This window comes from Anser brachyrhynchus (assembly GCF_964034855.1).
Source record: "Anser brachyrhynchus genome assembly, chromosome: 4".
NCBI classification, from domain to species: domain Eukaryota; kingdom Metazoa; phylum Chordata; class Aves; order Anseriformes; family Anatidae; genus Anser; species Anser brachyrhynchus.
In genome coordinates, this window is record NC_137698.1 from 72,262,837 (window position 1) to 72,286,362 (window position 23,526).

The 23,526-nt window shown below is 45.2% G+C and overlaps 1 long non-coding RNA gene across 1 annotated transcript; it reads right to left on the reverse strand.

Moving 5' to 3' along the window:
- Positions 1-12,572: 12,572 nt before the first annotated feature.
- On the reverse strand, positions 12,573-21,456 carry LOC308194391. The gene is made up of 2 exons (XR_013950497.1): positions 19,615-21,456; positions 12,573-14,209 (listed from the first exon to the last, which is right to left on the reverse strand). It is a non-coding gene; the product is annotated as an uncharacterized lncRNA (long non-coding RNA).
- Between the last annotated feature and the right edge of the window lie 2,070 nt (positions 21,457-23,526).

Sequence of the window (23,526 nt, forward strand, 5' to 3'; positions counted from 1 at the left end):
CAAAATATGAGATCATTTAAAGGTCATATCAAGTGAAGGCTTTTTCCATTCAGGCTAAAACACATTGACTTTCTTTATAACAAGCCTCGAGGTTTTTTCCTTCAGTCTCTTAATTTTATATTTATTTTTTAGAGAGAAATCCTCTATTATTTTCTTGTGCAGCCTCCCACCTCAAAAGATGAAGGCTGGCTTTCCCAATGAGTGGGACTGCTGTAATCTGGCTGTTACCCACTTACTCCTTGCCTCAGACCAAAGAGTTCTTTTATTTGGTTTGAGTGAACACTTTGATAATGTCACTTGTTCTGCTTGAAGTAAGGCAGTACTGCCAGTGTTTGCTTTAGTCATTCAGTTCACCCTATAACTTTTCTACCTTTCGTAGATTGGAGAGGAAAAAAAAAAAAGGGGGGGGGGGGGGAAAGCAGTCATTGGTTTTAAGGGAAGAGAGTAATATTAGATCATTTTGCCTGACCACTTTGTAAAGCTGTAGATGTCATATACTTCTTCATTAAACCTGATATCTTGTTGTGGCATAAGTAAATATTTCAGAAAGATTTCTAGTCTTTATATTAAAATGTCAAGCTTTTTTTATTCTTTTTTTTCTTTTTTTTTTTTTCTGTTTCCTTTGGTAGTTTGTTTAAATGCAAAATAACCCTCACTATAATTTTAAACTGTGTTATTTAATTTGGCTTTCCCTGGCTCTAAATTCCAGTTATTGTTTCATGTTGAACATGAGGTCATGTAGACTGACCTGTATTTAGCGAGGAGGTTACATTTTAGCCAGTTCTCCTTTATACTGAGGTCAGTGACACATCTTCCAGGAAGACCAAGCTGTATTATTCATCTGTTTTCTTTTCCAGTTTCTGTCATTACCAGATACACAATATTGCACATCCTTTCCTTTGTGGCCCTCTATTTTTGTCCTTTAGAATGGCATAGTTCTTGGTTGAAAATGGTTATCTTCTGCAGATGAAATTATAGGATTTTCAGTCTTCTCTGACACTTTAAGCTATTGTCTTCTTGCATCTGTTGACTTTCCAATTTCCTTGGTAATCTGTTTTCCTGCAAAGTTACAGGTGCTCAAAGAACTTGATTAATCATCTTCCCAGTCTTCAGACTGTATTTGCCTTGGTAGGGCTGAGCACCTACCTCAACAGTCGTGGAATCTCCAAATTGTGCATATGCTCAAGTGCTTGAAGTAGTCCTGTTCTCTTAGATCGTCCTTGCTTTCATCCCATCATCTGCATCTGTTTGTGTGTTTGCCTCTTGCAGAATGCATCCCGCTCATGTTCAGGGACACAGAATGTTACTTTTGGAATTCTTCCCTTTTTTAGGAAAAAAAAAAAAAAAGTCATTTGGTCAGTTCTACTTTTTCTCTTTGCCTGGGAGTTCCAGCTCAATACAGAGCAGTCATTTTTTAGCTCTCCTTGGCTGACCTCTATGCACAATCCCTCACTACGCCCCATATTTTATCTTTTCCATCCCCTTTTGACCCTGGGATCTCTCAGTTGGTATTTCGTTATGCAGTTCCTCATCTGGAATTTCCATTTTCTTTTCAACAGAGACACTTATGGCTCTTCAAGCCCAGTCTTAGCATTTTTCTTTGCCTTTACATTTCTGCTGAGAGTTGTAACAGAGTGTTTTCTTGATAGAACTTTGTTTGTTTTAGGGGTGTTGTGACACTGTGTGTCAAGGCCACCATAAACAGGATGAAATATGGCCTTGGGACAATTAGAGGCATTTGATATATTTCCAAGATGATGTGGATCACTCTCTGAGCATGCCAATCCATTGAAGACATTTGTTACTCGCATAGTCTTTAACTACATCTCTATCCCCTTCTTTCATATGCTGCCTAAAAAGGACAAGCGGTTGCCAGTTGGAAGCATTGACTCTGCTCAAGAAACAAAGTAAGGAAGTTTTGTTGTTGTTGTTTTAACGCATTTAAATGAATATGGTTTTAGTTGCAAAGATTTAAAGTAATAAAAAAGGAACATAATTGTTAAATTGCCACAAGGAGCCTTTTTATGTATTAAATATGATGTACTAGAAGCAGACAATTATGACAGCAGAAGTGCTATTTCTTTGTAGGTTCTGTGAAAGCAGAGTCCTTGTATGGCTTGGGAAAAGCTTATGGAGCTGGTCTTCCCTGGTCAAACTCTACGAGTTAGGACAGCAAATCAACACCTAAAAATAGATCTACTGAGGACCGGACATCTCAGACTTGTGTTTTCAAATCCCTCCAGCAGTTTTCAGAAAGTCCCACCTGATGCAATTTGTTAAATTCTCAAGCCAGTTGCCTCCAACACAGCTGCCGGCTCTGCAGCATGTTCCTGTCTTCAGGAATGGAGCAAGCAGCAGCGCTGGCTCTTCAGCACCCTTAAAAGCATCACAGTAAATCCCATTAAATTCCCTTTGCTGTTCAGTAGAATGTTGAGCCCTGGTGTTAAGTTCAGTCTGTGCTGCATTTTATCACACTTAAACCACAACAGAAAGAGAATCTGCTTTTGGTGTTTTCCAGAAAGAATTTTGCCATTATCTGTATCAGTAGTTTTTATACTAAAACAGTCAGGGTACCTCCAAGTTTTTTTTAGTATGGGTTTTCCGTCAGTTTGCTTTCTCATGTTTTTAAAGGTCTAATGTATGTGAAATGTGTTTATCATGTTATAAAGAAGTTATGATGATATATTTATCTTTATTTCTAAATGATAGACATTTGTAATTAGCTACAAGGCCATCACTTTCCATTCCAAGAAAGCCTGTCCTTTGAAACGGTTTGTTGAAATCGGAGATTTCCAAGAATTCATATTCTGAAGAACTGTCTTTATTTTTTTTTTCCTTCCACAGACCAGCCATTGTAAGCACAGGATACAGCCTTTTATTATGAGAAGCCCAGGTAAGAGATGAAAAATCTCCACTGTGACTCAATGCTTATTTTCAGACATTTTCAGCCTCTGTAAGTTCTAAGTATGAAGGCATGATTTCGCATCACTTAACTAGTAGATGGGATCTGATCCCATTTTACAGAAAAATAAAATCCTAAGGGATTTTTATTTAAGACCAATATTAAATTGGGACTTCTTGGATTGCCGCATTTCTCCCACTTGGATTTTCACACACAGCCAGGAACAAAGCGTGTCACTCTGGTGTACGTGCTTCGTGATGCCACAGGCTCTGGAACCAAACCTTACCGTTTGGAGAAGTTTGTTTGATATGTCCAGTGCTGCTGGAAGTTGTACAAGCTTTCTGATGTTGATGCAATTCCTGATGCATTTTAGTTATCATCTGTGATGAACTGGCAGTAGAGCTACCAGGGATTCGCAGTAGTTTGTGAAGACAGCTGTGAGTTCAGATCTAAGCAGGCGCTGCCTGTTCTCCTTAGAAAAGGCCATTGACTAGCCATCAGACGGTGACTGCTTTTAAATCTAGTTACCTGTCTGTGCTTCCTCTTCTGCTTCTCTTTGGTGACCTAAGTGAAAGTTTAGGAGGAATAGCTCTTCACACATATAATCATCTCGATTAAGTGCTCAAAGATACAATAGAATAAACCAGGGGCAGTCTCTACAGATCCAACTGTGTATGGTATAAGTTTCTCATGGCAATTTCTAGCTTCAGAGTGGCTTCATTGCTTAGGAAATGTACCCTGTAGGAATGAAATGTTATCCAGAAGAGGTACCTGTGTGTATTGCTGCTTATCCCCTCTGTCTCCAGACACCTACACCCCATGGAAAATTTATCCCCAGAAGGGAGGGCTCTCTGACTGCTGGTGAAACTTCTCTGACTGCTGGTGCTGTCTTTGAAAAACAGGCTGAACTGCCTTGATAATCCTCATCTGGTAATTCACCCTCAACATCTATCCAGTCTCTCTGGGGAGGTAGATCCCTGGGAAGAAAGGGTGGTTTTTGTTTAAAGGTGTTTGGTTTAGCATTATAACACCCAGGATGAAAGCAGCAACCCTGCTGTTTCTATTAGGACATCACTAAACGACACATACATTTTTACAATTTATTTTTGAGTGCATTTATCCGAGGGCTCTGGACTTTCAGACATGCTGTGTTTGCTCAGCTTGGGGAGCGAAGGCTTGCCTGCTGCTGCCTTCACCTGGGTGAATGCGCTGGGAGAGAGCAGTCGTGCTCTGGGCCTTGCTGTAAGTTAAATACATGAAACGTGAGGGGAGAACCCAGTGTGATATGGCACGGTCCCATCTGACCCGTGTGGGCACCCATGTCCTACGAACCCACACCTTTGGCTGCGGTGAGGCCTATGCCCTACACTTGTTCCCAGCCCACCACCGCCACGTGCCCCCCTTGCTGCCTCCGGGCCCCCTCGCTGCTCCATGGGTAACACCAGGCCCGCACCCTGGCCCTGGGCTGCCCCACACGGGTTTTTCCACTCGCTTCCCCGCTACATTCAACATCCACGGGTGCCGGTGCTGCTGCCTCCTCGCCTCCCCCTCTCACAGGCCCTGGAGCAGGCCGGGCACGCCGCTAGTGGCAAGGAGTTTGGAGAGGGTAACGGAGCGGACAGCCGGGGGGACAGGGGGTGAAGCGGTGTCGGCTGGCCCAGTGATCGCAGTGCGGGTGCTGTTTCCCTTTTTGAGTCACAGAAGCCTCAAAGACCTCGCACCTGTTCGGGAGCGAGGCTCTAGAAACGCATTTTTGTATTTAGAAATATGTAAATAAATATTTGGAAGTAGTCCCCGCTCCAAATATTTTCCAGGCACAAGTGTGAAGGCAGGCTAAAAAACCAGAAGGGCAGCATAGACCCCCTAGATGTTTTTCAAAGCCAGCGCACGGGTTATGCTGTTTGTTGTCCTGACAGTCTGCGATTTTGCGGAATACGTCCTGCTGCTTTCGCCGCCTGGAGATGTCTCAAGTTACAGCTTTCCATCAGTGGCTGGTTTCTTCTTTTCTCAATCGCTTCAGGGGCCCTTTCAGGGAAGTTTCCAGTTCCCTCTCTTCCTCTCTGTGGTGACAGCAGTGCTTTGGCTGGCTCCATACAGAGAGCTTTCATGCGTCCAGGCCTGCCCTGCCCTTCCTCGTCCTGTTCCCTAACAGTACTGCTTATGGCCATGCACCTTACTGCTCTGCTAACCTCACCTGGGGGTGGTTGTGCCTCTTCCTCAGAGGTGCTGGGACGTGAAACTCATCAGCTGCACACGCAGGGTCTGCAGCGGCCATCAGCAGCATTTGTCTCCCTCTCCCTCGTCTTTCAAGAGGAGCAAATCTGTTTTGCTCCAAAACACTGATCTGAAATACCATGTTTTAGAATGCAGTGGGAATTTCCCATTCTGGAACAATGAGAAACACGGGCAGAAGTAGATTTCCTCTGCTTCTCCCTGTGTTTTGCAGACTGGATGTTAAAATACGTCTACGTGTTAAAATTAGGTGCAGTAACAATGGTTATACATCACACAATAGCATCAGATCCAAACAGAAACAGCGCACACAATGCAGATTTTTAACCAGTCTTTTATTAATGGAGCACTGGCCTTCTGAATGGAAGACCAATATATAGTGTGTATATATATGTATATAACATACAATGCTATGGATGTAGTATATAATGCTATGGAAAGTAGAGCACAATGCTTGGCATTTCAGGATCATAGTGTTCATGTTCATGTGGCCATGCTGAGATTTCACAAAATATCTGCAGTCTGGATTTTGCTACCTTTTGAGTACTTGACTTCTGAATCTTAGTGCTGATATTCTAATATTTGTATTCATAATTTCATTTTTAGTTCTCGTGGCCTAGAGGAATTCTGGCTATTTTGACTGTGCGATGGGTCTGGGGAAGGTGAGTATCCCACTGCCACTGCCTGGAGACTTCACTGCAGTTGGAAGGCTAGCTGGAGGCCTGAAAAATGCTGCTGGCCCCTACCCTGACAATAGACAATTGTAAAATAACTCACTGCGTGATAAGATAAAAATATCCCCAGGCCTTCCTTGTGGCATGACAATTTTCAGCTGTAAAAGATAGCTTCCTGGGATGTCCTTCAATTTGCAATCGCTTGCTATGAGACAAAAGCAAAAATATTACCTACCGGTGAAGTAACAACGTGCTGTCCGAGAATGTTAAATATAAAAAAAAAAAAAAGGTACCAAAATTACAACAGATTGACAACACGCGTTTTTCTTTGATGGGTGTGAAAAACATGAACAGCCTTGCAATATAGCCTGGTGGTCCCATTTTACAGCACGGGCAATGTATTTGTTATTTATAACAGGTTAATCAATGATTAACAGGCATCACAATTAATGGTTAATTGATTGTTTTAGACTTAGTTCACACGTGGCTTGCAGCAATCTGTAACATTGCATTCACACTGTAATGTATTTATAGCAGTTATTAATCACACACTAGTGTTTTTTAAATGCTCCCATTTTATTAGGTGTAACCAAATTCTCAATAGCACTTCAGTGAATGTGAGTTCTGCCTTCACATTAGCAAGAGGGAAAATACAACAAACCAGCTAACTTGGCCTTGCTTTCTGCAATGTCAGAAAACTATAAACTGCATAAATGGGAGGCACTACCACATTATGAAAGCAATTTTAAGAAAAATGTGCCATTTATGGAAGAAGCACACTTAAAGATTTTTGTAATTACAAATATTTGTACTGTTAAGTGAATTGCATTAAAGTATTTGTCGTTGTTGCTTTATTTCCCTGGAGGACTCTTATGTAGTGGGAGCTTTGTTATGCTGATAAATGTGCCTGAAAGCTTTATAATGTACTGATGCATTGTAATGATAAATAGATCTGGTTAAGTAGTAAAGATCAAACACACAATTAAACAGACTGTAATATACATCTTGCTGAGCAAGGCAAAACAATAGTGGAATCAGTAGAGATGAATACAAATGGTTTTATTGAACCAAGCAAAAAATATTTTCTTATGCCTACAAAATGAGGAAATCTGGACTGGTACTTGCATAAACAGAATTATAAAGTCCTGAAACATATAAAAATATATTTGAGATGCTGAGTATTTATAGCTGATGGACAGGGCTTTCTCTGACCACTTAGAGCTGTAGAGATATACAATAAAATGGGGGTTAAGCAGATTGTCAGGGCACAGGATTGCTTGGAGAAGAGCTTGGGCACAGTGGGCAGGGCTCGCAGGTCTGACGCAGCCGTAAAACTAACAAAAACATGTTGCTCTTGACAGAAATATTAGAACTGAATATTGGCAGCACCTGCTTCCATTGTCCCAGATTTCCTTTCCTAGAACCTTTCCCAGCAGGGAGGCTGCTGGTTCATGCTTGGCAAGGTCACGGAGGCTTCATGTGTCGTACTGCCATTTGCTCTTCCGAGTACCAGGAGAAAATGTGGTTCAGAAGGAAAGAACTTAGAGAGGGAATATGGCTGTGCCTTCCTCGAGATTCACAAAAATAAGCCTTTAGCATGAAGGTACTGAGAGGGTCTTTCATTCAAAACTCAGAGCAGTACCAGTGCGACCTGCTTGCAGCTTATCCTTGTCCTTTCCAAGGCTGAATTGCTCTGAAGGGTGTTTTAAGTGGATTTCCTTCGCAGGGGTACCCATGGCCAAGTCGGTGCAGTAGGAATTTTATAGCTCGTTGTACAGATGCTGTGGTGAAATAACTCCTGGAGGATTTAGAATTAGGCGGGATATAACAGCCAGAAGAAACAGTTAATTCTCCTGGATTGACTTTATGTGGGCTCTTACCCTACACAGCGCTTTGCCCACCTGGAATAGCGTAAGCAGTTTAGATTCCTTCGCAGTATCTGGGTATTAGCAAGACTCAGGGGAGAAATCAAATCCCGCTTCACGCATGCCAACAGCCAGCCCCCTAAGCTGTGTGCACACTGGCTGATTATGGTGTAAACCCCCCCCCCGGTGCTCCCCAAGTCCTGCTGTACCACTGGCAACCTCCTCGGAGACAAAACCCATCCGGCTCGTGCATGGGCTTGCCAAGGATGTACAGCGGGGTAGGTTCCAGCCAGCAAACCTGTTATTCCTAATTCGCCGTGCACTGCTAACTACTAAAAGCTTTGCACGGCCTCCAGGAAGTTGGGTTTATTTAATGAGAGGCAAGGGGGTAGTAAATACTTCCAATTTCTGGAGTTTAAGGGGAAAAAGGAGTGGCCAGAGAAAGTGGTGTGCCCCCATGCATCTGGCTTCTCACCCCCTCAGCTGCAGGTGTTGTTCAGCGCAAAGAGCCCTGTAGGAGTTTGCAGCAATATGCATTCAAATAAAGCTGTTTTCATCTCTGTAAAGAAACTTATGTTGACCCCAGGAGCTGAGTGGGACTGCACAAGGATGCCTAACTGCTGCTTAGGCATCTAAACCCCTTTACAGAGCCGGGCTGTAGACCTGAGTGCTGCAGCTGTACCCATTTTGTACCAGCTCAGAACCGACTGTGGAGAGAAGCCCAGCCCGGCAGCCGTTGACTTTACTTTAATCGGGTTGAGCTGGTCCATGGTCCCTCAGCCATAAATGTGGTTTTTCCCTCCTTGAAAGCAGAGAGTCTGCCAAGGCTGGAGAGAAGGCAGGAGCTGCATGGAGGCGGTCACAGACCGGCAGGGACAACCCCGCTCGGCGGGACGTGGACGTGGGAGGATTTTGTGATGTCTGTCGCTTTGTGCCGTCCCTTCGTCGGGGAGTTTCCAGCCCAAAGGTTATTTTGGATGCCTGCCTACTCCCATAAGCTCTGCATGCTCGGAACAATTTCAGCTCTGCGTTAAGATAATAATTGTAATCAAATCTCATGCTCTGCTGCCTCGGCCAGTCCCCTCCGTGGAGCAGATGGGAAGGGGGCTCGAGCCAGCAAGGGTTTTCCCTCTCATCCCAGCACACAACTGGCCCAATGTATTTGGAGAGGGCGTCTTTGTTTTTCCCTTTGGCTCCCTTCTGCTTCTCTCCAGGTGTCAGGGACAGGCTGCAGCTGGAAAATCCTGGGCAGGGGTTTGAAGTGCAGGGAGGGAGGAAGTTTTTTCTCTGCTGCCTTCTGCTGCCCCTTGCTCACATGTCCAGGCTCAGAGAAAGCCCGGCTGAGAGCAGGCAGGCGGAGGAGATGTTCTGAGGTATCTGCCAGTTGAAGACCAGCACTGATGGTGTCAGGCACTGATGGTGTCAGGTCAGCTGGTTTTCTTGGATGGTCCCTTGGTGCCTCCTTGTGTCACCTCCTTGCATCACCTCAACCAAAAAAGCAGGATGGCACCTGGTGGGCTCTTGTGCCATTTGACCACCAGTAAGCCTCATTTAATGACCCCCAAATCATGTGTTAAGTCTGGAAAATAGAGGAAGGAGGTTTTTTTTTTTTTTTCCTCATACTTCCCATTGACTCTCTCCCTTGATGAAAGCTCCCAGGGATTTGATGTTTTATTTTATTTTCAGCAGTGGCTGATGATGTTTCCTTTGTGCAGCAGCTCTTCTGTATTTTCTTCCCATTTTGGCTTATCAGAATAGGAAATTACATGTAAATGTTACAGGGAATAGCTGCTGAATGTTTAAATTTTCACTTTTGCTGCGTTCTTAGTGTTCAATTTCTCTTCACCCTCCTCCCCCTTTAAGATTTTTTTAAGGCCACTGAGGCTGATTATGGCTTTCTGCATTATATTGGTTGCAGAGTTCGTTCCTGCATCCCATTGTACCCAGTGACTGAGATTAATGGGATGTTCATTCTCTTGAAGGGTGATGGCAATGACTTGATTGTTAAAAAAAAACAAAAAAAAACAAAACAAAAAAAAACACAAAACAAACCACCACCACCAAAAAAAAAAAAGTTCAGTGCAGATTCTTTTCCCAGATTTTGGGACCTTCAGGATTGAAGTCAGCCTCTCCAAATTTATGATGTTCCTTTTGATCTGGATCCTCGCCTTATTCATGACCGACTGATTCACCAAAACACGCCTGGGGAGTGTTTTAAAAAAATCGGCTCTGCTTGCAGGAAGGGGGCAGGCAGCACCCACAGGACTGCAGAGGGCCGTGCTTATCCCATAAATCGACAGCCTTGGCTTGGCAAAACACCTGCAGACCTCACAAGGCCCCCAGCTGCGAGCTCCCCATGTACAAACCCAGAGGCTCTCCTGCCACCCAAAGGCCCAGCCACCAAAACGAGCTCCTCACTCCCACTTTTTTCACGTCGCCGGGCTGCCCACCACCATCTCCTCTGCCAGATCCTCCCATCTTGGTCCCCTTCCTCCTTTTCCACAACCCCACAGGCTGCCCTATGTGCACCCCATGCGTTTGGGGGGCTGGCACGAGGGTGCAAGGCGAGGGCTGCTGCTGTTGGAGCTGTTGTCTTTGAGACCTGCTGTTTCTTGTGCTTTTCTTAAAGGATGTGCGGCAGTTTCACATCCGCTCTCACATAAGCAGCTGTCTTGATGAATATTTGCCCAAATCATTACGCTATCTAGCAGTTAGCCTGCAAAAAGGCCCAGCACCATTTGTGTGGTAATGGAAGGCTTTCTCAGAAATGTTTTGGAAGCAATCAGCTAAACTAATAGGATTTTATGTAAACCAATCTCTTTCTTTAGATCAGGATTTTTTTTTTTTATTATTTTTTTTTTCTGGAGAGGAGGGTAAGGGCTTTTTTAATAAATGCAAATTGATATTCCAATGAAAATGGAAATGAGAGAAGTTCACTGCCAGGGTAAAACGCTGCGACTTCGCTCTGGCGGCAGGCTGGCTTGTGATGCTCTGCACATCCCCCAGCAGCCGCACCGGATTTCTCAGGTGCCGAGGCAAAAATCTTTCCTCCCACTGTCATGGTGTAGTGGGGCACGGGCTGGGCTGGACTTTTCCTCACCCCATTAAAGCAGCGTCGTGGGAGGTGCCCCCAGCTCTGGACTTCTGCAGAGGGTGATGACAAGTGGTCCCAGAGAGGTGGACGGGCGGCTGGGTCAGTGGTCATTGCTCGTTTCTGCTGTGAATCGGCAGCTCTGGTACCATGAGACACGGGTGTTTTGTGCCTCTCCAGCAGGGGTTGAGCGAAGGATGAGAGAGAAACGCTCAGAAAGCTGATTTATGTTGTATACTCAGCGCTCCGCTTCTGAGATGAGTGCTTTGCACTAGGGAAATTGCTCACTGCTGAATCCACCTGCTGCAAAGGGCTTTTGCTGCAAGCCCCAAATGCTTCCTCACCTGGGACACTGCTGAGGGGACTTTCCTGGCTCTGGTCCCGTCGCCTCTCTGCGGAAGGAGCTGGAAGGGGCCTGGCATGTGACAACAGATTGGCCATGTGGAGCGTGGGCGGGCTGAGGCTGCTGCAGTCAATCGTCCAGCTGCTTGCGGGTTTGGATGGAAAGAATAAAATAATAAAACCCCTCTGACCCGTGTGTAGGCACGGTGGTGCTGCTGGAAGTGCTGTGCCGGGAGGTTCAGGCCAGAGAGGGCCAGGCAACCCGGAGGATTTCAGGGAAGACACTGCCTCCCTGTGAGGCTGGAGCTGCTTTGGGGCAGCAGGGTTTGGGGCTTGTCTGCCTCGTGTAGCAAAGGACAGCCACTGCTCATGGCAGAGAGGTGCGATGGGTGCCCCAGGCTGTGGAGAGCACCCACCAGCAGGCACAAGGGCTGCAGAGCATCAGGGTCCTGGTGCAGCCTGGACATGCCCAGCACCAGCCTGGAAAGAGCCACAGTGGGGGTCACACACCCATAAACGCTGTTGCACAATGCTGTTTGAACCTGATAACAGTGTAAAAGTCTCTCTAACAAAAAAACTATGCAGGAAGTGGGGTAGTGAATACCTGTTTGTCATCGTGCACTGGTAGGTGATACCGGGAAGGTATGCAGACCACAAAGGGCAAAGGCAAACATGTCAACAGGGCATGCAGTCCCTTGGAAAGTCCCTTCCGAGCATCTTGGATGGGAGGTGGAGAACATAAATGGTTTTCTGCCTTACTGGATGTGGCACAGTGGCCACAGAAATGGCAGGAGTCTGTTTTCAGGAGGGATGTGTTTTGGTGGGCACTGGTGGTCGAGGAAAGCGAGCAGAGGTCAGTGCCGTATCACACCAGCACTGACCTAAACCCACTGCTCTGGCTTGCCAGTGTCTTTAATTAACCTCATGCCCTGTGGTGTACTGCAGATCACTTATGAATCATGTCTGGAGTAGGGACCTGAGGTCAGCTGAGGCTCGTAAACCACCTGGAGAGTAAAGGAGGGCATTTGTGGTGTGCTGGCTTGGATGGCAAAGCTGGTTTTAGAAACATCTTCTTCCCTCTGGTCACTTTTTTCTGATCTTTAGTTTGTGCCAAGACAGCTGTTGATGGTGTTAGCCTGAAAATGAAGCGATTCAGGGTAAAAATTCCTTAAAAAATTTTTTGGAGGGGTTATATTTAACATGTATCTCTTCAGCGTGAAAGGCTGGTGCAGCAGTCCTCCTCTGAGATGGACTTGCTCAGCGACCTCAGTGTTACTGAGGTACTTTGCTCAGGTTTTGGTCAGGTGCAACATGAGTAGTGTAATCAGCACCTGTGATGTGAAAACCAGGACCCAGAATACAAATATGCCTGGTGTGGTACTATTAGGCCTGCCTGAACATTTAATATTCAGGTTTTAATCTAACAGCAGAGTACAACTTTGCAAATAGAAGAGTCAAATCTAACGTACTACATATGCATTTATTCAAATGTGTTTTCACGTTTGAAACCACATGTAACGGTATAAACAACGTTGGAAGAAAGAATATGATTTTACACCGCAATCTTTTTCTAACCTTCCTAATTGCAGACTGTCCAAAAAGAACAAGAGAAGAGCAGGGGATTTTGGTTTTCCACATTCCTAGCATATACAATTCTGCTCTTCCAGGTAACACAGGTAACACCCACTAGATTATTTAATTGAATATCTAAACTGTTACATGCCTTAAATGCTTAGTGTGTTTGTCTGGGCTATGTTAAGTATATATGAATAAAAAGTCACTCTTGAATCACAAAGTCAAGTAGCTTTTGTTTGCCTGACATCTCAATCCGCCTCTGGAGATACATTCAGAGAGGTCTTGGAAAGTTTGTTTAAACAATTCGGTCTCTGGCAGATCTATAATTTCAGTATTCAATAAAAATACTACTGAAGTTTCAAACTGCACCAGATTTTATATCTTCTTAGACAGAAAGTAAAATAAACAGAAACCAATCCCGATACTGACAGGGAATGTTAAAAACAGTCTTAAAACCAATTCAACTTGATCAGAAAGGGTCAATTGAAAATATTTTTGATGGAAAATGCAGTTTCTGAAAAAAAAAATAATATTCAGCTTTGATTGGTAAAGTTGAAACAAAACCTTTCACTGTGGTTTGGATCTGACAGAATAATAATAAAAATCTCTTTTAAAAAATGAATCCAAAGTCTGTCAGGGGAGGCTGCCTCTAGTGTAAGCTGTTGTGCTTCATTTGGCTTCTGCAAGCTGTGGATCAATGCCACCTATAAACAGGATATGCCAACAATGCGTGGACAGTCCTGGAAACATCTCCTTCCCACGTCTTTTTCCTTACTTCTCTATTACAGACCTCTCAGGAGCTCTCTGCTACCTGTGTGAATGGCAGACATGGGGAAAGTCTTCTCTTTTAATTGAGTGGTTGCTGACAGAAACACCTGAGGGTTTAGTGCTTGTGCTTTGCATCGCAGCAGGGATTTTGGAGATAAAAAAGGCAGTCCTAGTTCTTCCCATTGGAAGGGAGAAGCAAGGAAGGGCTGATGTTCTCTAAATACAACAATCTACTTATGCACTAGTAAGTTTTGGAATTTCATAGCAGGCTTTCAAACCTGAAAAGTGGAGGGGAAGGCCATGGGGAGAGGTGCGCCTGCAAAGGAAGAATTTGTTTCTTAATGTTTAGAGCGGCTGGACTTCTATTTCAGCACAAAAGATGGAAGCTGCATCAGGAAGTTGTGGAGTTTTCAGTGCTGGATGTCTTTAAAGGCAAGCTGAATAGATTTTTCAGATATGACACAGTTATAACCGTAATCCATAGTTATAGCACCTCCCCTGGTGTCTTCGAGTCCGGGTGGGTGGTGTTGAGTTTTTGTCTCATGCAACTCATGTAGGCTGCAGGAGAATCTCATGCAAGATGCAGCTGAGGTGCTTCACATCTCCAGGTGTCTCTGCAGGCCATGTTCTCCATGTGGACTGTGCAGCACTGACAGATTCCTCCCTGCAGGATAACTTCATCCTGTAACCGTTATGCATGAGGAGAGACATTTTTCATCCAGGGAGGTGGTCCAACAAGACAAGGACATACTGTGTTACCCTGACAATTCAAGGGGAAACAAATTGAATCAAGTATGGAAAAGATCTCAAAACTTCATAGACATAGTTTTGTGCAAGACAGATGGGCAGGAAGAACATTGACATTGACCTTCTGTAGTAGTTCAAGTGAAAACTTAAAGAAACCAGACACTCCTGCAGGATGCAGGCTTCTTTTTAATGAAGGAATGACTCAAATCTGCAAATCCTTTTGCTAACCATGACACAAGCTTCCTTGCCGTCTTCATGTAATATTAAACTAATTTAATACATTAAAACAGTATTGCAAAAGTTGCAGTTGTAATATCTTTGAATCTATTTATGTCCTACTTGTCTTTCTTCTGCCACAGTCTGAAGTTGCTCACCTCTGCAATAGCTCTAGCTCCCAGCCATCTAAACTCCCTTTATGATCAAGGGAGACCAAAGCACGGCATCTCAAGCCCTTCACCCTGTACCTATCCCTTTGGCCAGACACCTACGTTACAGATGTTGATTTCTGGTGAGGTGAAGCTGCTCTGTTCCATGGCTTTTTACCTCAGCTATAACTAGTCAGAAAAGGATCAAACAGATCTTTTAAATTAGCCACCCAAAAATTGTTCAGTAAAGTTAAAAATTTTGTAACACTTTCTTGCTTTTTTTTTTTTTCCCCTCATAAAACATTTATTACCATCACTTAATTAAGTTGTCACAGACTCCAAGGTGTGTTGATAACCGCTTTACAGGTTGTCATTTGTGCTCTGATCATGTCTCAATGGCTTTCTCAGCTGTCTGGACTGAAGAGTTTGCCTGTTTAAAATATTTTGGAATCCATCCACTTTGGCTTTTCTCTAGATTTTTCATGGCACAGAAGAGCACAGTTGGACACTTATCCTACTCAGCGGAGTCCTCAATTCTGCTTCCATCTGGAATCACACACCAGTACTTGTGGGGCAGTTAACTTGGCCGAAGAACATATTATGGAATTGATCCTCTGAACTTAGTGAAAATCTGCTTAAAGGGTAAGTTCCAGTTGATCACAGTTTCAAAACCTCTTCAATTCACTGAGCAGCACTAGGAGGAAGGACCCATCCTTGTCTTCTCTGCTGGGCCAGGAAGACCAGCAGGATAGGAGACAACACTTACACCTTCTCTCCTTCAAGACACCACATCAGAAATATTAATGAAGGTGGCAGAGCCTTGGCAGCCTGTTCTTGGAACGGGTTCACCTACCTATGTCTGAGACCAGCCTTGACTGATTAGTAAAGTTTGTATGGTGTATAATGCTGTGTTTTACATTAGGTAAGCAAGAAGCACTGATACATGTGTTGCATTCCCACTAGTGCTTTATTCTTTTTATGTCTTTTATTTTACTGGTCTTGATAGTGGTGCTTCCAGATGGTGAGACCTAGGTGTTTTTTTCTGTATTTCTTTTTAGTGCCTCTAATTGAGGTAAGTCTAGTATGCAGATAGCTGGTAAAATAAGCTGCCTTTAAGTGGGAAAAACTGTGCTGTCTGTCTAAGTTCAAGTGCTTTTATGGCCATTAACTCCAGAGGCTATAGCTAATTGCTCTTTTAAATACAGGTCAGAACTGATGCTCAGGAGCTGTAGACAGGAGGGAATAGAAGCTTGGGTCCAGACTATCTCTTCATGTTGCCCAAGCATGTGTATACTTACAGAATAACAGTCAAGAGCAAGGACCTGGTGCATGTTGACTGCTTTGTGTCCCATAGTATCAAAACTCAGCCCTGGCTCCTTCCTAAATGCACAGTGAGCATGGAAGCTATGGGATATCTCTGCAATGGACACACGTGTCTGAGGGCTACTATAGAGGCACAAGAGTACCCTGTGCTTCAGGTAGCCTGTCTGTGGCCTTAGGTGCTGCTGAATTTTAGAGGTGGACCCAAAGTGGCTGTACAACATGATAACTGCTGGTCCTACATTTCCTTTGGGAGTCAGAGAATTGCTGCTCCCCCAGTGACTATAAATGACTTATTGCAGGGTCATCTAGAACATCTGTTGCTAAATAGAATTGTGAATTCTGTTTTCTCAAGTCATCAGTGTCACCAGGACCCCGGGACCATCTGACCTCACTCAATGCACATAGTACGTTAGACCATGATCTATATTGGGCCCCAGGGGACGGCAGGAGAGCGTTGCATTGGCAGGTGCATTGTCACAATCTATGAGGGCTAGGTTGTGTTTGTGAGGCTTTATAGACAATGTGTCTGCTGTGGCTTTTCTCGCCTTTATTGCTTTCATCCACCCCATCTGTTGATTCCCCGAGGAAGAAACTTGCATGAATCATCTGATGACCATTTTATAAGATTCATTGGTGGGGCTGATGTTCCACTTTGCCGAGCAGTGCTGGTGCTGCAGGGATATATCATTTCAGAGAGCTGTCAGTATTTCATACAGCCGCAGTCCTCTCTGCTGACTGGGAGTTATAGGAGTAATGAAACACTCTAGCGTTTCCATGGACTTCCAGGCTGATTCAGAAACCCTAAACACTAAAATCTGCCCTTCGTGCTATTGACGTCCAAGGTCCAAGTTCCCATCCAACTAAACTCCAAGCCTAAATTTCAGAGTGGTTAGTTAAATTGGACAGGTGTTTGGGGGCTGAGTGAGGTGGGAATGGGACGTAAAAGTGGTGTGGGTTTTGTAAATTGTCTGCAGAGGTTCCTTGTGCATGGGGTAGGCCCTCCTGCAGCCCGAGCTGTGTGGAGCAGCTCCAGCTGGCTGGCAGGTGTGCGGCAGCGGTGACCTGGTTTGGGAGCAACCTCTGCTGACCTCCCCGACATGCCAAGATAAAGCTCGGCCACATGTTCCAATGCACAATTTGTGCCAAAAGGTCATCGTCCAGGTGGTCTTCAAAAAAAGTTGCTCTTCTGTGGAAAAAATACCTTAAGATATCCCAGGAAAAGGGAAGACCGCTGCTCAAACACTTTTTTTTTTTTTCATGGATTAATAATGCAAAACAAAAGTGTTTAAACATCAGGGGAATCTGCTCAACTCTTAGTTATGTCATTAAAATGCTTTTGGGTGCAAAGGCAGGAAAGGGAAGCATACAGCTGAGGGTCCCGGTACTGCTGATTGTGCCAAATAAACCAAGAGGTAAATCCTGTGCTCCCACAGCCCGGTTTGAAGTACCATTGCTGAGTTTGAGGGCACTGAGATGTTAGTCCTGAGAAGCTGTTAAAAACTCCTGGCTGCCGTGGTGGAAGTGGAAAGGTCTGTCTGTATCGCATGGTGATGGCTTGTGGCTCCAGTTTTGGAAATCAGTTTTGGCTTTTCAGAGCACTTTTGAAGTTGAAGAGCACGGTGCTTGACTCCTAAAACCCAGGTACAGACAGACTCTTGATGTCTTTTTCCTATTTAATCATCCTATTTTATTAGGTTTCTCTAATGTTGGTGAAAGTTGAGTGCCTTAACAGAAGTCAACTGTCTAAATTCCCTGTAAATTGGGATCCAAGTCATATCTATCTGAAGAGGAAAACATTCCTACCTGACTTACATACCTTTGGAAGTGTTAGCTGTTATCTGAGCAATAAAATGTCTTATGGGCTCTTGAAAATTCCACATGGGAAAGGATATTTTATTGTATTAATCCCAATTTCTACATAGCTGAGACACAAGGTGATGCCTAACTGCAGTTAGAAATAAAAGCCCCATGATTACAAAGGCAGCTCAACACTCTTTCCTGTTCACTCTTTAGGAGGTTGGACCATATTTTTGGTGCTGCCATTCATTCCCACTTATCAAATTTCCATCAATAAACCTTCCAGTCAAGTCCTTATCTGCAGCTCATAAAACACTGCTCTCTGCCTCACCTTTCCTGCATGAGAAATCCGCAAGCATGAGTGCACACAAGTGACCTGCCAAGGCGCCGCTGAAAAGAATTTATAGGCTTCCTGCATATTCATGTGGTTACTTACACAACCTTCCACAATTGTGTTATTCTATATACCTATTCGGCTCCTTGTGCTTGTGGAGGTGAGGCTGTGGGCACCCAACATTTGCTGTGCTCCCATCCGTACGTGGTGTAGGGCTTCTTGTAGCCCTCTGCCCATGGGCACATCTGCAGTGCCCGCCCCAGCTGCAGGGGTACAGGGACCCAGCGTTGTGGCTGAGCTGCTGGCACCCGTGTGCATGCGTTTCCTACCACCTGATCTGGAGGAAAATGGCTCTGACGACTCATTTCTCACATGGTCATTTTTTCCGACCAGACCCAGTCATTCTGAAAGAGCAAGCTGCCAGCAGGCCCCTGCACTTGCATTACCTGCACAGAGTCAGCTTAGACCAGGGGAAATCCACCCCCCTTCCTCCCTCTGCCCTGGTGGAGAGAGGATGTGTGTCTGATGGGAAGCAGGACAAGGCAAATGTGCTGGCTGTTCTGCTTTGGTGGCCCTCTCTGGGATTTTCTGCTGGACTTGTAGTGCCAGAGGGGAGATGGGGTCCTGCTGCGGGGCAAGAAGGGGCACCCTCGGCCAGTGAATCATCTTGGCAGCAGTCAGACGTGCTGCAAGAAAAGGGAGATGCTGGTGAAAGACGTTTCTGAGATGCGTGTTCCTCTGTCAGTGGAACAACTGAGCATGTTATTCTTGTGGTATAAATTAAAGCTGCGCTTTGCGGCTTTGACTTGTACCGAAGCCAGACAGAGCACAGGGAGGGAGCTCTGAGTTAAGTGCTCGGATCAGTCATATTGTAAAACCCCAAAACTGAGCCAAAAGGCCACCTCGGTTCCAGCTCTGGAGGGGAAGCAGGAGTGCATATCATCTGTGGTCTGTCTTTGCTGGACCCGAGGTTTCATTCACGTACTCCAGACATATCGGGGCATCTCCCCCGACAGAGAGCTCCAAAGCTTGTTGTTCCCAAAGTGCAGCACTGGAGACATTGCACTGAGGTAAGAGCCAGAAGGGGCAGTGGGCAGCACATGTATGCTGACGTACTGAGTAAGATTTTTAAATTTTATCACTGTCTCCCTCTTGGCCCCTGGCACTATACTTCTAGCTGCAACGGAGATCTGGAGTCATAGTTTATGAAAGTCCACGTAGCTTTCATATTGCAGACTTATCTCTGGCTTCATGCACTTGGTGTGAAGGTACCTGCAAGTGCATCTGAATGTCTCTAAGCAAAGTGAAATGACCCTCTTTTTGTTACTTTATAAAGCCATATCATGCTCTCAACTTAAATGTTTCCTACAGATCCAGCCACACTATCTCAGGAGCACAAAGTAGAACCGGAAAGGTCCAAAGAGTGGGAACAGCTACAGAAGAATGAGGGCCTTTGGAGCAGGTCTTCTCTTAGGGTTTGCTCAGCTCAGCGTGAGGATCTTGACTCACTGAGATTTCACACAAAGTGAGAACTCATAGCACCAAAACAATCTGACCAAAGTACATTTTTTTCCCCAGAAAGTAGCTGAGGTCACTAACCTTATTGGCATGGGCTGTCACAAAGGTGGATTCAGAAAGGACTTCGACACATTGTCAGGAGGTCAGGCCCTGGAGATGGTTGAACAGCACAGGGGGCCAGATGCAACCCCCTGTTCAAGCTGTTGCTAAATTCCGCTTGCAAGAAGCTTGGGAGTTTGGCCAAGAGTTACATCCTCTCCTTCCCTGTGCAAGTCACAAGACGCCAGGCTCTGGATGGACCTTTGCTCTGAATCACATTCAGGCCCTAACATTTGGAGTTTACCTGGCAGCAAGTCCCGATGATGTAAGCAAAAATTGAAGTGCCAGCACTTGTCTGGGATGTGACATTTGTTTGGATTGTCCTGGTTAGTGTCATTTTCCTTCTGTATATTGAGTTATACACCCTAGTATTGTTCATGCGGTGGAACAGTCACACCCTGCTAGCATTTTTGTGGCCCACAGATCTATTTCCTTGATTCTTGCTCTTACACGGTCATGAGACTGAGTAGCGGCAGCTGGGCTTTGCGAAAACAAGTAGTGATTTTCTGCATGCACAGGAGGATACCTTCAGAGAAGTTTCAATTTCAGAGAGTGCTGACCTCCGATGCTCTTTTAAGATTAGGTCAGGCTGGACAGCTCAAACCAGAAGCGTCCAAAATCACCAATCACTTGAAAAGCTGGCACTAAAGCCATCAGAAATAAGTCAACCCTCGCATAAAAGCTGCAGATAGTTATTACCTGCATAAAATATGATTTGCAAGTTTGCTTTAATCATTATGCAAATGGAAGTTAAGCCCTCACTTAACTGTGATAGATTCAATGTCATTTATCCCGTATAACAAAACTGATTCATTAAAGTTTTCTGGCATTTTGCAATCAGTAAAGCCTGATTTTGCCTCTGTGATGGAAAAACTCACGGAATAAATACCGGGCTTCCCGGCGTGCATAACAGCGCTGGTGCAGCGTTTGTGTTTGTAAATGATCCTTTAATCGAAGAGAAGTGAAATAAGAAAACAACATAAATCTTTGAAGAAAGCTGTTAACTGGAAAGAAAGGTTAACTGGAGCTTTGGTTCCTCTGTGACTGCTGAGATGTCATTTTTAGCTGTAGCCACCTGGGCTAGGCATGCAGGTCATGCATGTGGTGTGGAGGGGTGGAAGATGAGGTATATCAGGTTTGCCTGCTCCTGGGTCGGGCACAACCCCCCTGGCCACCCCACTATTTCTGCATTGCTCCCACCAGAGCTGCAAGGACAAGGTCAGGAGAAAAGCTTCTTGCTGCCAACCTACAGCATTTTAGAGGAGCATACATCATCTGTGAGCAGAAAGTACCCCTAGATGCCATCTGTTGCTACTCGCTAACCAGCCAGCTTGGTGCTCTCTGAGCTTCTTCTTGCTGGTCACTGCTGGGGGGTCCCCACAGGGCTGGAGAAGATCAGAAGGAACGTCTGGCAAACACACTGCTTCCTTCCCGGGCTGTCTTTCCTCACTGCGACTGCCTTGTCCTGTAGGGCTGTGAATGCTTCCCGGAGGTAATTACACCAGTGAGCACCACATGCTTAATTTAGATGCCTCATCACAGCTCGAGTTCCCCGTGGAGAGCGCAGGGCCTTCAAGGAACGTGGCGTGTGTCCCTCCATTGTGGGGGAGATTTTCCCTTCCTGCGCATCTGTACTGCATCCATCAGAGCAGCATCCCAGCCTCCTGAAGTGCAGGGACACGTGCCTGGATGCTCACTGATGACACAGCTGAGAGCCCAGGCTGCACAGGAGCACCAGCAGCACCTCCCAGGGGAGGTGCAGGTGCTCTAACAATACTCACTGTATGTATTGAGAAACGCCATTCCCAGCCACGAGCCGGTACAGTGCCACTCTCCTGCAATCCTGACAGAGTTTGCAACACTCTGGTCGATTCACTAGCACTGTTTGTTTGAACAAGGAGCTCTTTTGTTGCTCTATCAAAGTCTCGCTGACATAGCCTGCGGCTACGAACAAATGTGTGGCTGCAAGCTGGAGCATCGAGGAGGCAGGAAGCGTGTTCAATATTGATAAAGAGCAGAACGGGGGCTTGTTTAAATTGCGCGCAGACAACTTTTCCATAATTAAGGGAGCAGCAGACGTGATCCCTTGCCTGCAAATGAAATGACTAACAAAAGCAGGAGACGCACACGACGCCTGCAAGCAGGAGTGATCATGAAGGGGACCGGAGATAGATTCCCGAGGACGGGCCGTACATGCCACTCATTCCTCTGCTCCCAGCTGGCAGCACGGGCGCGTGGAAAACTCATGCTATGTCCTCAGTCATTAAGCAGTGCATGCCTTGAGCCCTAATTGGATGTGCAGCCCCCTTGTACGAGGCCCTGCACAGCCCCTAATCCCCTTGTTCGTGCCAGAATGATTCAGCCTGCAAATGGAGCATGTGGAGTAAGGGACAAAATCAGCCTCTGCACACATCCTATGTTTGTTCCTGGGAAATGTGTGCCTGTGCTTTAATTCATAATAAAATGAAGACTTCAGGGCAGTGAAAAATGGGGCAAGGGAAGTGCTGGGAGAGGTAGCTTGCTTGCTGCTGGAGTTGAGCATCGTGTTTACTTGGAGTATTTCTTTGTGCCTGGTGCATGTTGGTCTCAACTGCGGTGTTAAAGACATGGTGGAAGAAGCTAGCCAGCTTCTTCCACATGCCACTTGCTCTGTTTTGCCCCTGGGAATAGGGAGGTGTTTCTTCTTTCAAAGCTTTGTGTGCCTTTCACCAAGCAGAAACTTGAAAATAGCTGAAAAATGCTGGCACATCTCGCCTCACCAGGCCATTTTTAGTCATGATCCCGTCGTACAGGCCATGCTGAAACACACTTGTCTCACCCTGGACCCCCCCTGAAGTCATGGGGATTTTGTTTCCAAGTTCTTCTGATCACTGATGGCTGGAGCACGCTGATCTGCTCACAGGACGTGGTCCAGCTCAAGGCAGCTTGCTCTCCGCACAGATCTCATCTCACACTGTTTAAAATGGGCACACGCACCCAGGTCTGTGCCAATGTTGTAATTTAGCAGCTGGCATCTTTAAATGCTTGCAAGTGGGATCAATCTTTTTTAAATCATTTATGCTTAATTATTGTTTCCAGCTAACTCTCTTGTGTTTTATTGCTAGCGAGCTTCTAAAGAATATTTTTAAGCTTGAACTGAAAAGCATAATGTCACCCAGCAAAGAAGAGCTTGTCGCAGTTCAGTTGGGAGAATTCTCCCATGCTTGGAGCTCTTGGGCAGGTTGATGGTAGGATCCAGGGCGTTGCTACTTAATGTAAGGTGTTCGGGTTAAAACACACATAAGGAAGTAAAGATTTGGGTCTTCCAGCACCCTTCCCTGAAAGAGAAGTAAGTGGTGAAGGAGCTGGTGAGCTTGGCTCTGGCAGAAGGTGCAGGATGTCACTTGTCTCTCTGGGTGTAAGGCATGGATTGCCTTTCATTATCCTGGAAAAAGCCCATTCTCCATGCTCACTGTTCAGAGACCCTTGCTGTTGTACGTGGCCAAAAGGAAACCACAGACTCAGAGATTTTTGGCACCCCTTTAATTTCTCATTTAGTAATTAGCATTTAATTGTTATTGCTCAGTATAATCACCTTTCCTGAACTCTCTATTTACCTGATGTATGGAGAGAACAAACATTAAAGACCCAGTTGATTTCAGCTGCCCAACATTAGTCATTCCCTTCTATTTTATAGCATAATTCAGGTTGGAAGGGGCCTCAGGAGGTCTCTAGTCCAACCTCCTTCTCAAAACAGGGTCAGCTATGAGATCAGAGCAGATTATTTTAAGTGCTGTGTTGAAGATTGTGTTTTTGTCACAAATGGTGTGTTTGCTGATGGCAAAAACATGTTCAGTGTTTGCATGCCTCCCCATGCTATACAGGAAAGGAAAGAAATGAAAAGATAGAGCAGGC